Raw genomic sequence first — 16,257 nt, 5'->3', positions numbered from 1 at the left:
CCTCCAGGACACGTACTAACATATCAAAATGAACAGGCCCTCCCGCAGGTTTCTGTTTTTCCAGCTGTGAGCCAATCATGATCAGTGCAGGCCCTCCCCTTTGGTATCACCACAGCCCCCAGGGTGTTTTACCAAAGTGATGGCGGTAGTAGCGGCTCACCTGAGGCTTCAGGGAATTCTGGTCTTTCCTTACCTGGATGATTGGCTCCTTGCTGCCCCCAAGTGTCTGCTGTGCTAAGCCAGGGACTATTTCCTGGTATTAGCGACCAGTCTGGGCATTACTGTAAATCTCAACAAATCGTCACCCACTCCAGTCCAGACCCTAGACTTTATAGGAGCTCGGTTGGACACCATACAAATGGAGGTTTACCTCACTCTGGAAAAAGGTACACAGTTTAAGACTTCATGTTTCTTACATTCTCCAGGTTCATCTTCCCCCAACAGAGACTGTTCTGCAGGCTCTAGGTTCCACGACAGCTGCAATCAATCTTCTACCTTTTGCGCAACTTCATATCCGAGCTCTCCAGTGAACACTAGCAGTTAAATGGTCTTTACTAGATCTATCCTTGTCCCATTCAGTTCTGATTTCCCGCGCTTGCAGAGAGTTTCTTTGGTGGATTCTCTCCCCAAACCTTGTCAAGTGACGTCCCTTTGTTCCGTCCTTTCCCACAACCTCAGTGACCATGGATGCTTCCCAGCTTGGGTGCAGGGGGGCATTGCTCAGGAAGAGCTGTCCAAGGCACGTGGTCCCCTTCTGAGACCAATTTTGCATATCACTGTCCTGGAGATGAGGACGTTTCTTCTAGTGTTGCAGGCCCTTCATCCCCATCTTCCTCTAGGGACTATTGCTATTCTGTCAGACAAACATGTCAGTAGTCTGGTATATCAACAAACTGGGCAGAACCAGATTTTACCCCCCTTTATCACAAAGTCATTAGTATGTGGGAATGTTCAATTTCCGCCATCTGCTTTGTGGTGGCAACGCACATTCCGGCAGACAGGCTCAGCAGGACTATTCTGATGACTTACGAATAGTCTCTGAATCCTTCAGTAGCGGAACAGATCTTCCTCAAGTGGGGTCGGCCTTCCTACAATCTCTTTGCATCTCCTTCCAATGCGAAATGCAGCAAGTTCTTAGCTCTGAACCCCCCCCCCCCCCCTCAGGGGGAAGCCACCAGAGACACACTGGTTCATGCTTGGCCTCCCGGTCTTCTTTATGCTTACTCCCTTTACCTCCCCTTCAGAATTTTCTTCAGAAAGTTCGCAGGTTGGGGAGCACAGTAATCCTCATTGCCCCATTCTGGCCTCGTCAACTCTGGTTCCCCTCCATTTTGTCTCACCTGGCAGTTCCTCCATGGATCTTGAATCCGGTTTTGGATCTAATTTCGCATATCTCTGGGATTCCTCACCCAGACCTGGACAGTCTGAAATTCTCACCTTTTGGCTGCTCCTATGATTAGGACTCCTGGTTTATCCTCTCTGGTTAAAACCTTTTTGATGGTGGCTCACAAGTAGTCTTCCACCAGAAAAATTTATCATAGCAAGTGGAAACTGTTCTCTATATGGGCTTTTCAATGGGACCTCGATCCGTTTATGGCTCTGGTTTAGTCTGTTCTGGAATTTCTAGTGGGTATCATTCACCAAGGTGCTAGTTGTTCTGCCATTGAAGTCCTACTGACTCCTACATTTAACTTCCATGTGAGGGAAAACGTGGCATCCCTAGCTTCTTCCAGACTTTGCAAGACCTTCCTTAAAGGTACCTTCCTTTTAAGACCCCCCCGGTGAAAGATCTTACACCTCCATGGGACCTCACTTTTGTACTTCAGGCTCTAGTCTCTCCTCCTTTTGAGCCCGCGGCATCAGTAGATTTACAATTTCTATCTTGGAAAACTGCCTTTTTGGTAGCGATCACTTCTGTTAGGAGGGTGTCAGAACTTTAAGCATTCTCCATTAAAGTTCCTTGCATGTTTTTTTTTTTTTATAAGGATAGGGTCTTCCTGCGTAATCCTTCCTTTCCTCCCGAGGTGGGTTCAGAAACCAGTATTAATCAAACTGTCAATCTTCCTGTTTTCTTTCCAAATTTCCAAAATAGGGGCAAATACAAGTTGCACTTGTTAGACGTACATAGGCAGCTGAGGTTTTATTTACACAGAACAACATCTTTTCTCAAATCTGATCAGTTTGTCTCCTGTTCAAAACCACTTTTCGGCAAGCCAATTTCTAAGTAACCATTGCTCACTGGATTTCCCAGTGTATCATTCGAGCATATTCTGATAGAGGTATTTCCCCACTGGGTCAGGTGAAAGCCCACTCCATTAGGTCCATGGCCACCTCAGCGGCTTTTTGGTCTAGGGTGTTGCTGGATGGAATTTGTTCTGCAGCCACTTGGTTCTCATTTCATTACAAATTGGACATTGTATCCAGGAGTAGGGCATCCTTTGGCTCCATGGTGCTCTGGAATATCCTTCCATAAGGGCCACCCAGGTTTTGGTAGCTGAGAACTCTGTACCACAGGTTGAAGATCAAATGAAGTCAACTACTTCAGATAAAGAAGTTATGTCCTCACCATAACATTCCATCTGAGTAGTTGTACTTCATTTGTCTACAACCATCCCCTGCTCCTTCCCCCGACCTTGTCACTATTGTTCTAAACTTGTATTTGGGAAAAGAGCGCTACAGTGGCTCTCGTAGTTATGCTTGGCTTAGTTGTTTGGAGCCATTAGTGGTAAGGTCTGATTGGGCAGGCTTATGTTTTCTTGAGCAGCAAACTTTGAGGGAAGGAAGGAGACAGGAGAGCATTGTGGGTAAGGGAAGGAGCTTGGAGCTCAGATCAGATGATAGTGATGTGGCCGTTATGGATCCAAATACCTATAGGTTGAAGACAAATGAAGTACAAGTACTCAGATGGAACGTTATGGTGAGTGCATAACTTTTTTTTTTTTAAACCACTGGCTATACAATATCTTCAAACCTATTCCTGCACATGATTTGCTACAAGGTGAAGACTCTGAGTTCACCATACAATACTCTCCTTAAACTGAATAACCTCAGCCTCTCGCTGAAATGACATAACTGCAAACCTATAAAATCCACTAAATTGTAAGTGCTTCCTTTGTAGTAACTTCTACCTGTGGAAAATCTTAAAAAGGCATAAGTTTAACTACTGGTTGTAACTGGAACACAGTATAATGCAGTGTTTGCAAATGAAGCTTTTCTCCTCGATCGTCTTCTGAAAATGGGTATTACCCAGTCAGTCTTTCCCAGTAAACAGACAAATATTTACTGGTGCTGAAGAGTATGCTCCTCCTGAAGCTTTTGAGGATTGATGGTTTGCTTGTGCTCTCCTCGGGGGAATCTTCCAATCTGAAGTTGTCTTCATTTGCCCTTCAACCTTTGAGTACTCTGATCCAGAACGGAACCGACTCTGCAGCATTTCCAGCATCTGCTCCAAGCTCCCCCTTCCCATAATGCTCCTGTCTCCCTCCTCCCTTCAGATCTCGTTTGCCTTGCTAGCGTCTGCATCATGGTCTGGGCTGTAAGCAACTGTTTTGGATAAGTGTGAGTTTTTTTCCAGCTATCTTCCACTTTGGGTATTTGTTTATATAGATATAGATGCGTGCCACACTAGTCCAGAGCGAAAAAGACAATAAGACTGCCGTCGAAATGGGCTTATCGACCCCTTAACGAACCTTTTCAAGGAATCAACGAAGGGCAAAGATGTGGTTCTGGGAATCTCTGAACTACTCCCAGGATGCTCAGGACTCTCCTTCCCCCAGAGGCAGAGAGGGACTCGGACAGACCCACGCAGTTACTCTGAGGGGGCTGCCTGACTGCTAGTCTCTGGATCCGTCGAAAGCTGACTTTCACTACACCCAACGTCCTGTGAGTCCATTTACAGATGATGGTTGGGTGTTGCAGATCCTATCCATAGGATATTCAATCCCCTTCATTCAAACACCTCCCCCTCCCAGACACCTCTGGACTTTCCACCAGTGTAAAGGGAGGAGGCATCGGTGGAAATTGCCAAGCTGCTAGAAAAGCGAGTCTTTCAGCCCCCCCCCCCCCCCACCTCTTCCAGATTCTCTTTAGTGCCAGACCTATTCTGGATCTTTCCACCTTAAATCTGTCGGTTACCCAGAAAAAAAATTCTGGATGGTCACACTCCAATTTATCCTGCCCTGCCTGCAAGAGAACTACTGGATGTGCTTGGTCGACCTTCAGGATGCGTACTGCCACATCAAAATGGGCAGATGCTCTCAGGTTCCTCTGCTTTTGGCTTGGGGCAAATCATTACCAGTTCAGAGCACTATCCTTTTGGTCTCGCCACAGCCCCCAGGATGTACAGCTATGTGATAGTGGTAGCGGCTCACCTGCGGCTGCAGGGCTTCCAGGTCTTTCCCTTCCTAGACGAGTGCCTCTTTTCTGCCCCTTCCAGACATCGACTTTACCAAGCCAGAGATTCCCTTCTCCAAACAGCCCACCAGTTGGGCATAACCATAAATCTTAACAAATCCCTACTGACTCCGGTTCAGGTTCTGGATTTCATTAGAGCTCGGTTGGACACAATTCAGACCAAGGTATTTCTAACCTTAGACTCCAGTCCCTAGAATAAGCTGTGTATTCTTCAAGCTTAGTCACAGACTACAGAATTTTGTCTTGCAGACATTGGGGTCAATGGCGGCCACTGTCACCCTCGTTCTCACGACCCGGTAGGACATGAGGGTATTTCAGTGGACCCTTGCAGTTCAGTGGTCCTTGTTAGATCTCCCATCGTCCATCCCACCCTATTCACATGTCTCCAGCATGCAGGGATTCTCTTCTATGGTGGATTCTATTCCTGGATCATCTTCATGGTCTTCCCTTTATTCTTCCTTCCCCTTTGACTATGGTGACCACGGACACCTCCTCACATTGCTTAGGAAGGATAGACCAAAGCACGTGGTCTCACATGTGACTCCTTTGCATATCAATGTTCTGGAGATCAGGGTGGTGGTCCTAGTGTTGCAAGCTCTCCATGCCCACCTTCTCTAAGGATGATTGCCATCCAGACAGACAAATATGTCTGTAGTCTGGTACATCAACAAGCGGGGGGGAACCAGGTCTTATCTCCTGTGTTGCAAAGCTATGAGTGTGTGGGAATGGGCAGTCTCTACCAGCCATTATCTGGTAGCAATGCACATTCTGGGGAGGTTCGACATTCTGGTGGACAGGCTCAGCAGGTCTATCCTGACACCTTATGAGTAGCGAAACAGATCTGTCTAAAGTGGGGTCAGCCTTGCTGCGATCTCTTCGCCTCTCCTTCCAATGCAAAGTGCAGCGAGTTTATTGCTCGGACGCCCTCACAGGGGGAAGCCCCTAGAGATGCTCTGGCTCATAATTGGCACTCCAGTTTTTTCTGTATGCTTATTCTCCTCTCCCTCTGATCCTGAAATTCCTTCAGATAGCTCACAGGCTGGGGAGCTCAATCATCCTCATTGTCCTGATGTCCTTTAAGGATGCATCTGCAGTCTTTACAAATGGGTTGTCCTGTCGTCAGGCAGCCCTTCGGTCGGCCGGATTCCAAAGTCTGGGTCTGGCTTCGGCTGGTGTCGCACTTCACCCGACGTCATTGCGGCAGTTGTTCGGGTATAAAGGCATCAGCCGACGCCATTTTCCCCAGTTTTTCTTGCCGCGTGGCGCCGAAGCAGAAGCTGTTCGCAAGTGCCGGTCGGTCAGATCCAGAGATTACTACTACCGAATACTACTTCGAAGACTTCTATAAAGCTAAGTACCCCGTTGGGGACTCTTTCTTGCCTCAGCCGATGTCAGAGAAAGTTAATAACTGTTTATCTTGTGGGAAACAAATACCTCATAAAGATTTCCACTCCTATTGCATACATTGTTTAGGCCCAGACCACGACGTAGCAGCTTGTCTAGCCTGTGCTTCTTTTAACCGGCGGACGCTTAGACGTCGCTCGGACTTTGCTGAACAGATTTTCGGCTCCGATTTTGCCTACATTATGCCGTCGGATCCTCCGACTACGCAAATAACCAAAAAATGCAAAGAAAAGGACCGACACTCGCGGTCCGCGGTTTCGGCCGAAACCGCGGTTAAGCAAACCACGAGTGTCTCTGTTTCGGCCGAAACCGAGCAAACGGTTCTTTCTTCAGCCGATAACTTGCCTTCTACCGAGGCCTCTTCTAACCTGGTAGAAACGGCTTCTGAAATCCAACCTTCTGTTGCGATTTCACAGGATTTATCAGACACCATTCCCCTAGATATTTCTACCCCTGCACGTGGAGCTGCTAGGCCTCCTCCAGCTATGTCTATTAAGGCCTTTGCCAGGGCTAAAGCAGCCAAAGCATCTAATCCTGTGCCTGCCAAGCCCCCCTCTCACAGGCCCAGCACCAGCTCCCATATGCTTTCTTTAGCAGAGGATCTCATCACTTTAATTCGTGGAGCCCAGCCTCATCCAGACAGGGCCTCTCTCCCTCCTCCAGAAAAGAGGCCTAGAGCAGAGCCCCCTGAGACAGAAGCCACAGATGATTCCTCTGATGACTCAGAACATACAGACTCTCCTGAGGCTTCTTTTTCTCCTTACGAAGACTCTGATGCTGAGGAGTCCATCCCTTCAGCCTCTCCTCCTGAGGAATTTTCCTTTGGGGAAACCTTGCATGCTATGAGGGAACAATTTCAGTGGCAGGGCCAAGATTTCTCAGACTCTAGAAGAAGGCTTAGGACCTTTCTACATTTGCCACAGCATAGGCCTTTAGCTATACCTCCAGTTCTACCTGTTGTTGATGATGCATTTAATGATGCTTGCACTGCTCCTGATACTTTACCTCCGGCTCCTGCTAAGCCCGATAGGTACTACAGGGTCCCGGACACGCATCACCACTTATATAAGGCTCCTTTTGCAGATCCAGAGACAATCTCCCAGGGCCCTAAAGCTGTAGCAGCTACTACTTCTAAAAACCCCCTCCCCTCTGAAAGGGAATCCAGGTCCTTAGAGAGATGGGGTAAAGTTTACACCTCTGCTTCTTTGTCAGCTAGAGCTTTGAACTGCCAATTTCATATGATTCAATATCAAGAGTTTATGCTTGACCAGTTGACTAAAAAGCTGTCCTCTGAAGAATCTTTAGATAAAAAGTATGTTCAGGAAATGTTACATAACATACAGCAGGTTAGTAACCATTCTTTAAAATGTGGCTATGATGCACTGGAGGCTTCCTTTAGATCAGCCATGACTGGCACAGTTATCAGAAGGCATGCATGGTTGAAAGAACAGGCATTACCAGACCATGTCAAATCTAAGCTTTTGGATGCACCTATGGACAAGGTCAATTTATTTGGTGCCCCCGCACAGCAGGTACTAAAAAAGATGGAAGAGAAAGCAAAATCTGTGCAAACAGTAAAAGATTTCTTACAAGTTCAACCTCCAAGGTTTAGCAGGAACTGGCCCTCCAAAAATTGGTCCTTTCCAGACTCCTCTAAGGCACAAAGAGGCAGGAATAGGCGCTCTAGAGGCAGAAACCAATCCAGGGGTGCCTACAGGGGTCGCCAGTGGCAGGGTAACATCCAACGAGGCACGGATACAGCCACCACCACTACAACAACTCAATCACAGTGACTTGGCAGTGGCACCGCCTACCAGGGAACAATTAGAAGCGCCCTTAGGCGGAAAGCTAACATTATTTTCAAGAAACTGGCACTGCATTACAAGAGAAAAATGGATTTTGCAGACTATAGACAAAGGTTACAGGTTCCATTTCCATACACTACCAGGAAAGAGAGGAATGCCAAACCTACCACCTTCTCAAAGGGCAGAAGCTCTAAAACAAATATCTCAATTATTAAGAATGAGAGCTGTGGAAAAGGTACCATTTATGGAGCAAGGGAAGGGATTTTACTCCAGGCTCTTCCTGGTACCAAGAAAAGAAAACAAATGGAGGCCTATTCTAGACCTGTCCGCTCTAAATACATTCCTCATTGTTCCAAAATTCAAAGTGCTGACCCTACAGCAGCTTCTTCCCATGCTGGGCAAGGAGTCTTGGCTGGTAACTCTAGATCTCAAGGAGGCATACCTGCACGTCCCCATAAGACCAATTTGCAGAAGATACCTCAGATTTCTTGCAGGATCAGAGCATTATCAATTCTCAGCATTGCCCTTTGGCTTATCTACTGCGCCCAGAGTGTTCACGAAATGCCTGGCATCAGTAATCGCTCATTGCAGACTTCAGGGAATTCAAATCTATCCCTACCTGGACGACTGCCTGATACAAGCGGACAACAAATACAAACTAACAGAAGACTTACAAAGAGTCATCTACCTGCTGCAAGCCCTGGGATATACAGTCAATACAAAAAAGTCAAGGCTGATTCCATCCCAAAGAATAACCTTTCTGGGTGCAGAACTGGACACATCAAAACAAATGGCATTTCTAACTGCAGAAAAGAAAGAGCAACTTCCTCTCTACTTCTTGGCATTAACAAAGCAGAGCCATCTAACTGCAAGAAAAGTGCTACAAACTCTAGGCTTCATGGCATCCTGCATAATACTGGTGCCTCATGCCAGGCTGCATATGAGAAAGCTACAGTGGTACCTAAAGAATTTGTGGTCTCAGCACAAGCACAGCCTAGAAACCAAAATTCCAATGATCCCATGCCTAAAGCAAGAGTTCTTATGGTGGGCTCAGGCCTGTCAATCAAACACAGGTCTGCCCTTCTGCAAAAGTCAACCAGGACAAACCATCACGACAGATGCCTCAGACCTCGGTTGGGGGGCACACATGATGGGCAAGTGCATTCAAGGTCTATGGACTCAAGACCAGCTGCATCTGCACATAAATCTAAAAGAAATGATGGCAGTAAAATTGGCAATCCAGGCATTCAGACCTTTTCTCCAAGAAGGCCAGTTGATAAGGACAGACAACACCACAGTTATGTGGTACATCAACAAACAGGGAGGCACACACTCATACCCTCTATGCCGGCTGGCACTGGACCTATGGGATGTGGCTCTGAGCTACAACATTCAGTTACAGGCAATTTATGTACCAGGGAAGGAAAACATTCTAGCAGACATGTTAAGCAGAACTACAACAGATGCCCACGAATGGATGCTGCATCCGGACATCTTCAGAACCATCACAAGAAAATGGGGATTACCCCAAATAGACTTGTTTGCATCCCCATTCAATCACCAGTTGAAGAAATTCTGCACAAGGACTTACCACCCACTGGCTTGGAAGGTGGACTCCCTATCCTTCCGTTGGAAAAGCCTAACAGCATACGCATTCCCACCTCTTCCTTTGATGCACAAGGTGCTTCTCAAGATCAAAGAGGAACGTCTGAGGATCATTCTGATAGCCCCAGACTGGCCAAGACAACATTGGTATCCACTGCTAAGGAGCATGTCCCGGGAACAAATATGGACACTGCCGCTGATCCCATTACTGCTGACACAGAACAACTACAACATCCTGCATCCAAACCTAAAAACTCTGCAGCTAACTGCCTGGAACATTACATAACAGCAATTAACCCAAATTTATCCCAAAGGGTTAAAGACATAATCCTGGAGGCTCATAGACCTTCAACAAGGAAGAATTATGCAGCAAAATGGAAAAGATATCTCATCTGGAGTACTGCAAAGGGGCAAGATGTGACACTGGTGAACATAGCCAACATCCTGGAGTACTTGGCGGAGCTCTTCCATACAGGCCTGTCCTATTCCTCCATCAAGATACATGCATCAGCTATTTCAGCAGAATACAGCTTGGATCCTCCTGTCTTCTCGCATCCTCTGCTCAGACAGTTTCTGAGGGGAATTAAAAATGTGAAACCTCCATTGCCAGCATGGGACTTGAACTTTGTACTGGAAAAACTGACTCTACCTCCTTTCGAGCCAGCAGCTACAGCAGAATTGCAATACTTATCCTGGAAGACTGCTTTCCTGCTGGCAATAACTTCAGCAAGAAGGGTCTCTGAACTACAGGCATTAATGGCAGTACAACCCTTCCAGATCTTCCATCAAGATAGTGTCCATGAGAACAAATCCTACATTTATGCCTAAGGTGGTGTCCAGAGTCTCTTTAAATCAGGCTATCCACCTTCCTACATTCTTCCCCAATCCACAGAACAAGGGTGAAAAACTCTTACATACCTTGGATGTACACAGACAATTACGCTACTACCTGGACAGGACAAAAAACAATAGAAAAACTGACCAGCTTCTGGTAGCATATGCAACAGGAAAGGAAGGAAAACCAATTTCTAAACAGACAATCTCCAAATGGATAGGAAATTGCATTAGATTTTGTTACTCCTACCATGGAAAGAAAACTCCAGAGAACATCAGACCTCACTCCACAAGGGCTACAGCCACTACCACAGCTTTCTTACGAGGAGTGGCTACCAAGGACATTATAGAGGCTGCTACTTGGACCTCCGTGCATACATTTGCCAAGCATTATAACTTACCTCTACACTCTAGATCCCGTGCTGGTTTTGCCACTGCTGTTTTGCAAGGGATCCTGACTACACCATAATCTATTCTAATTTCCTCCTCCCCTAGTTTAGCTATGGTATTCTACCCATTTGTAAAGACTGCAGATGCATCCTTGAAGGACACAGTACAGTTTTGTACCTACCATAAATGTAGATGTCCGAGAGGAATGCATCTGCAGTCAGGATTACCCACCCTCCTTCCCCTCTGAGGTACTCCTAGGGTATTTGCCAATCTACAGCTAGCTTGGGGGGGATCTATTATGGTTTATTTGTTTGTATATACGTACATACATGCTTATTTTATGTGTTTGCTCTCTACTATTTGGAAACTTTGGCATTTATCCAAATTTAGCCATCCAAGAGGGCACCTGGCATCTGGGGCAAGAAACACTGAGGAAAATGGCGTCGGCTGATGCCTTTATACCCGAACAACTGCCGCAATGACGTCGGGTGAAGTGCGACACCAGCCGAAGCCAGACCCAGACTTTGGAATCCGGCCGACCGAAGGGCTGCCTGACGACAGGACAACCCATTTGTAAAGACTGCAGATGCATTCCTCTCGGACATCTACATTTATGGTAGGTACAAAACTGTACTTTCTGGCCTCACTAGGTCTGTTTCCCTTCTATGTGGTCTCGCGTAGCGTGTCCCCTCTGGACATTAGATCCCGCTCAGGATCTCTTCTCACCCCTCAGAGATTCCTCACCCAGATCTGTTCAGTCTGAAGCTCACTGCTTGGCTGCTCCGGTTCCCATGATAGTCGGGACTCCAGGGTCATCTTTACCGGTCAAAAGTATATAAGTTGCGGCTCATAAATCTTCTCCCAGGAAGGTTTATTCCAGTAAGTGGAAGCATTTCTGTATTTTGGCATCTCAGCATGATCTAGATCCCTTTACTGCTCCAGTTCTGGTGTTTCTAGAATTTTTGGCAAGCATTTCTCATCAGGGTTGCCAGTTCTTCTACGGTCAAGGTCCAACTGGCAGCTATATCTAATTTTCATGTAGGCAACACAACAACTTCCCTAGCTTCTAAGCTTTGTGTAAAGCCTTTTTGAAGGGTACCTTTCTGCTTCGGCCACCAATTAAGGACCCAATGCCTCTTTGGGATCTTATGCTGGTTTTGCAATGTCTTGTCTCTTCCACTTTTGAACCTGCAGCTTTGGTGGATCTACAGTTATTGTCATGGAAAACAGCTTTCCTGGTTGCCATTACAACAGCCAAAAGGGTTTCAGAAGTTCAGGCATTATCGGTGAAACCTCCTTATATGATCTTTCACCAGGACAGGGTGTCTATGCACACTAATCAGTCTGTCCTTCCCAAAGTGGCTTTGGAATCAAATATTATTCATTTAATTAATAATCCCCGTTTTCTTTCCAAATTTTCAGAATAAGGGAAAGTACAAATTGCACTTGGATGTTCATAGACAGTTGCGTTTTTACTTGCATAGTACTAAATCTTTCCACAAGTCTGACCAACTCTGTTTCCTTTTCTAAGCCCTTCTTAGGTAAACCTGTATCGAAGGTCACAGTTGCTCGTTGGATTTCTCAGTACAGTATTCTCGCATATTCAGCTAGAGGTTTATTTCTGCCAGATAATATTAAGGCGCATTCGACTAGATCTATGGCTACTTCATCTGCCTTCTGGTCCAGAGTTTCATTGGATGAGAATTGCATTGCGGCTACTTGGGGAACTTTGCATACTTTCATTTCGCACTACAAGTTGGACATTTTATCCAGGAACAGGGCATCCTTTGGCTCTGCTGTGCTTCTGAATATCCTTCCATAAGGGCCTCCCAGGTGTTGGCTAGCTGGGGACTCTGTCCCACAGGTTGAAGAGCATATGTAGACAACTTCTTCAGATAAAGAAGTTATGTATTCAACGTTCCATCTGTGTTGTTGCTAATCATTTGTCTTCAACCATCCCTCCCTCCTTCCCCCTGCCTTACATGGGCTGTATAGTGGTCTGGCTAGAAGGGATGTAGTCACCACATTGACATACTGCTCTTTTCTTCATGCTTCTGGAGACCTGTTATGGGATAAGGTCTGGGGTCAGGTTGGGATGCGATGGATAAGAACAAACTCAATCTGAAGGGAGTAGGGAGAAGGGGAGGAGCTTGGAGCTCTGATCAGATGCTGGAAATGCGGCAGAGTCGGATGTATCTTATATCTGAGTACCCACAGGTTGAAGACAAATGAAGAGCAACAACTCGGATGGAGCGTTATGGTGAGTACATAACTTTTTTTTTTTTTTTTATTTTGTTCTATTACTTTCCCTGAAGGAAAGTATTTGAAACCTCGGAGTATTTTAATAAGCTATCTTGAGACTGTAATGTAGTGTTAAACAGAGCGCTTCTATTTTCTGTTAGATTAAAAGTGGTATAAATGAAGTGAAAAACTTTTTTTCTGTCAAGAAATTGCATTTTTTTTTTTTTTTTGCTTTTGTGTAGCTGACAGTGCAAGTGCTTTTTCTTGTGTTTCTGTGAAGGGAACTTTTGTGAACTAGTAGTGTTTACCAACAGATGCTGCTCCTCTTCCCTGGGAAAGAGGAACCATTTTCGGCTTGACCATGGAACATGCAACTGGTCCCACGATCAGCCCTCCTCCAATACACAGACACACACTTACAGCAGACTAGCAATTTGCCTCTGCTGCAGATGAATGACTCTGCTGTGGCCATTTGTTTTACCTCAGATCTCTCCTCTTTTACCCTGAATCCTCTGGTGCAGCTGTTGGAGTCCCCTCAGTGAACAGGGGAGAGCCACTCATCTGTCAGAGAAGAGGAAAGTCTTCCCTGTTGCGTTAGAATGCTGTCCATCCCTGGGGAAGTTATTGCCATTAACACAGTTGTCCTGATTTTTTTTCATGTCAAAAACGAACAGAAAAACAAAGCTTGTAACAACTTATCAAATTCCTTTGGATAGGAGTACATCTGAAGTTGTTGCCTTTTTGTTCTTCAACCTGTGGGGTTCGGATGTGAGGATCGGTTCCTACCCTATCTTGTACTAAAGCTCTAGGATTCAAAATTTGAGCTGCTCCTCTCCCCTTTATCCCCTGAGATCTCATTTGCCATGCTTCTGCTAGCACCAAGATTGCATTTCTGAGCTCCTCAAGGTTTTTTCTGAGTGTAATGAGGTTTTCTTTTTTACCTTGTATGTACTTAACCTATATATATTTGCTCTTTAATATACCTTAGGAAAGAGTTATTTCTTCTAACTAGGTTTCTTTTCTACCTTCCTTCTTCGCGACTGTCTGTTTTTGTGATCTTTATCTGTATCTGTAGAGATATAGAAATAGAGAGAAATATAAAGATGTATAGATAAAGTAACGTTTTCACTAAATATATAGGTTTACTAGTTATCGCTGTCTTTTTGGTTATTATAGTTGCTTGTTTACAGTATGGCAGAGTCCAAACCTGTGGGATTTAAGAAATCTCATGGGCACAAAAATCCCTCCTGATACTCGCACTGAATGGTGTGTATTGTCTTGAGGATTCTCACTTGGATAACTCCTGCACTGTCTGCTGGTTTTCAACTGGTGTGCCCTAATACAGGAGGAACAAGCCTATTTTAAAAGGCCTCCTCCCTTCCACTGCTTCTTTCTTTGCAACCCCTTCCACTTCAGAGGCTTAAACCCCATCTAAGAAGCACAGGAAACAAGAGATCTACGTCTAAAACCTCAGATCTGACTAGTTCTGCTATAATCGTTATAGAAGCTTCCCCTCAGCACCAGTCTTATTTTTTTTTACCCTGAGCTGGTTGCCTCAAGGCCTAAGTCTCCTATTCTTCAGACTTCCAGACCAGTCTGCAGACCACAGTCTGTTGCTTCTTCCGCTAGGTCTTCCTGCAGCCTCTCCAAAGTAGAGGTAGACAGTATGATGAAGTTTCTCAAGGCACAAATCCAGCTGGGGATTTTGCCCGGACCGTTTCCCTTTCTGGATGAGTGAGCCATGTCCCTGCCTTGGCTCCGATATCTACTACTCCGATCCGACCCCCTGGTTTGGAGTTAACAGGCCCAAAGATTCCTAGAGTCGAGATATTTGAGCTGACAGGAATGGTTACTTTGACTCTGATTTTCTTGTTCGGCTCTGACCATTTTGAAGAAGACTGGTTCTCTGAGCTGTAGCTTTGGCGTATGGTCTCTGAGGTTAACATCCGCTTCCAAGCTTTTAAAGTGGTCTGTTCCCCTTGGGGCTTTGGCTGTTGTATAGCTTCGCTTAGACTCCTCACTCTGATCCGGGGGTGGTGGGGTTTCTTGGAGCTTCCCCTTTAACAGCTTTGGCAGGGTTGCCCTTGATATATCTCTCTTCCTTTGCATTCAAGGTTGTGGAGAGGGTTCTCTCTGCATCCAGAAGAGCCTGGACTCCGCTGCTTCAAAAGCCGGCCCCCTCCCAGCAGATTTTGTGCCTAAGCCATCTGTTCTGTCACTTCCGGGACAGCCTACCCAGAATGACTTCCAGATCGCTTCCCCTGTGGAATATCCTGAGTCTTCTGTCACCTCTCCAGAGCACTCCACTGAGGATGTCCCTCAATGTCCCTCAGAAGCAACAGTGCAAAAGAAGGCAGTTGGATTCACCTTTGGAATCCCTTACTGAGGACACCAATATCATTGAAGGGGAAGGGTCCCCTTGATCACCCCCTGAGGATGAGTCTCCTTTGGGGACATCATGGAGCTGCTTCTCCAAAAAGATGGTTGGTCTGCCCAAAACCCTAACCCGGATGAATCATTTCTGGAAGCTTTTTGGTTGGGTCCATCTACATCTTGGGTGTCCCCTTTTCGACCTTGTCCCACATGGCATGGAAAGAGCTGAACACAGTGGAACCCATTCCTATATGCCCTGACAAGATCCTTAATGCCCCATCAGACAGAATCCACTGGACTAAAGGTGTTCTGTCGATGCCATGGTGTTTGCAGCACCCACCAAAAAGGAGCTGGCCCAACAAAGCTCCACCACCCATCCCCCTAACTGGGAGTCTAGAGGTTTTGGGCAAGTTTGGTAAGTGGCTATACACTTCAGCGAACTTCATATTGTGAGTGCTGAATTATTTGGCACAGGTAACCTCACTTCAGCGGGACTTGAAGGAACACTGTAGTTCTGCCCCGGGGTGGGGTCCATGTCTGCTTAGGAACAGAAGCACTTTTCTTCCAGAATGGCCACCCTATAGTCTATTTCTAACATGTCCATGAAGTTAATTTCTCATGCTGCAGAAGGTATCTCAAGCACGTCCGGTTCAGGTATTGCAGTCTGTTGTCACACCTGGATGCAGCTCTGTGATTTCTCAGAACCGTAGAAGGCGTCTTTCATCAATGCCCCTTTCAACGGATTGACTCTATATTTGCTCTGTGTCAGAGGCACACTCCCAAAGTGAAGAAGATGGAAAGACCTTATCTGCTGTTGGAATCCGTTTTTCTACCCCACAGCTGGCCTTTTCCAAGAACCAGCATGGGAGTAAAAAGTTGTGGTTTCAAAGATCTCAAGGTCATTTTCAGGATTCACAGGGAGACCTTCCCTCCAGAGGCTGAGGGGGGAAATGGTCCTAATGGCAGGCGCCACCCTCGTGGCCGAGGGGATCTGATTAACCAAAGGTCACAGGATACCTTCTCAGACAGGCCCAGTCAGCGGTCCTGAAGGATTGCCCGACTGTTCATCTCTGGTGGCAGTTGGTGGATGTTTGTCATCGCATCCAACAGCCTGGAAAGCCATCACAAACTTAACGTTGGGTGTCAAAAATTTTTCCACAGGTTATTCCATACGCTTTTTCCAGAATCCCTT

The 16,257-nt window shown here is 46.1% G+C and overlaps 1 protein-coding gene across 1 annotated transcript in view; it reads left to right on the top strand.

The window, feature by feature from the left end:
* The window catches only part of TACC3 (transforming acidic coiled-coil containing protein 3), a 1,197,606-nt gene that overhangs the window by 94,853 nt on the left and 1,086,496 nt on the right, over positions 1 to 16,257 (top strand). The gene's annotated exons all lie outside the window — the stretch shown is intronic.

Source organism: Protopterus annectens, chromosome 2.part1 (assembly GCF_019279795.1).
Source record: "Protopterus annectens isolate FY-2018-M chromosome 2.part1, PAN1.0, whole genome shotgun sequence".
Lineage (NCBI taxonomy): Eukaryota > Metazoa > Chordata > Ceratodontiformes > Protopteridae > Protopterus > Protopterus annectens.
Note: the sequence above shows the minus strand (reverse complement) of the source record. Positions and strands in the feature narration are given on the sequence as shown.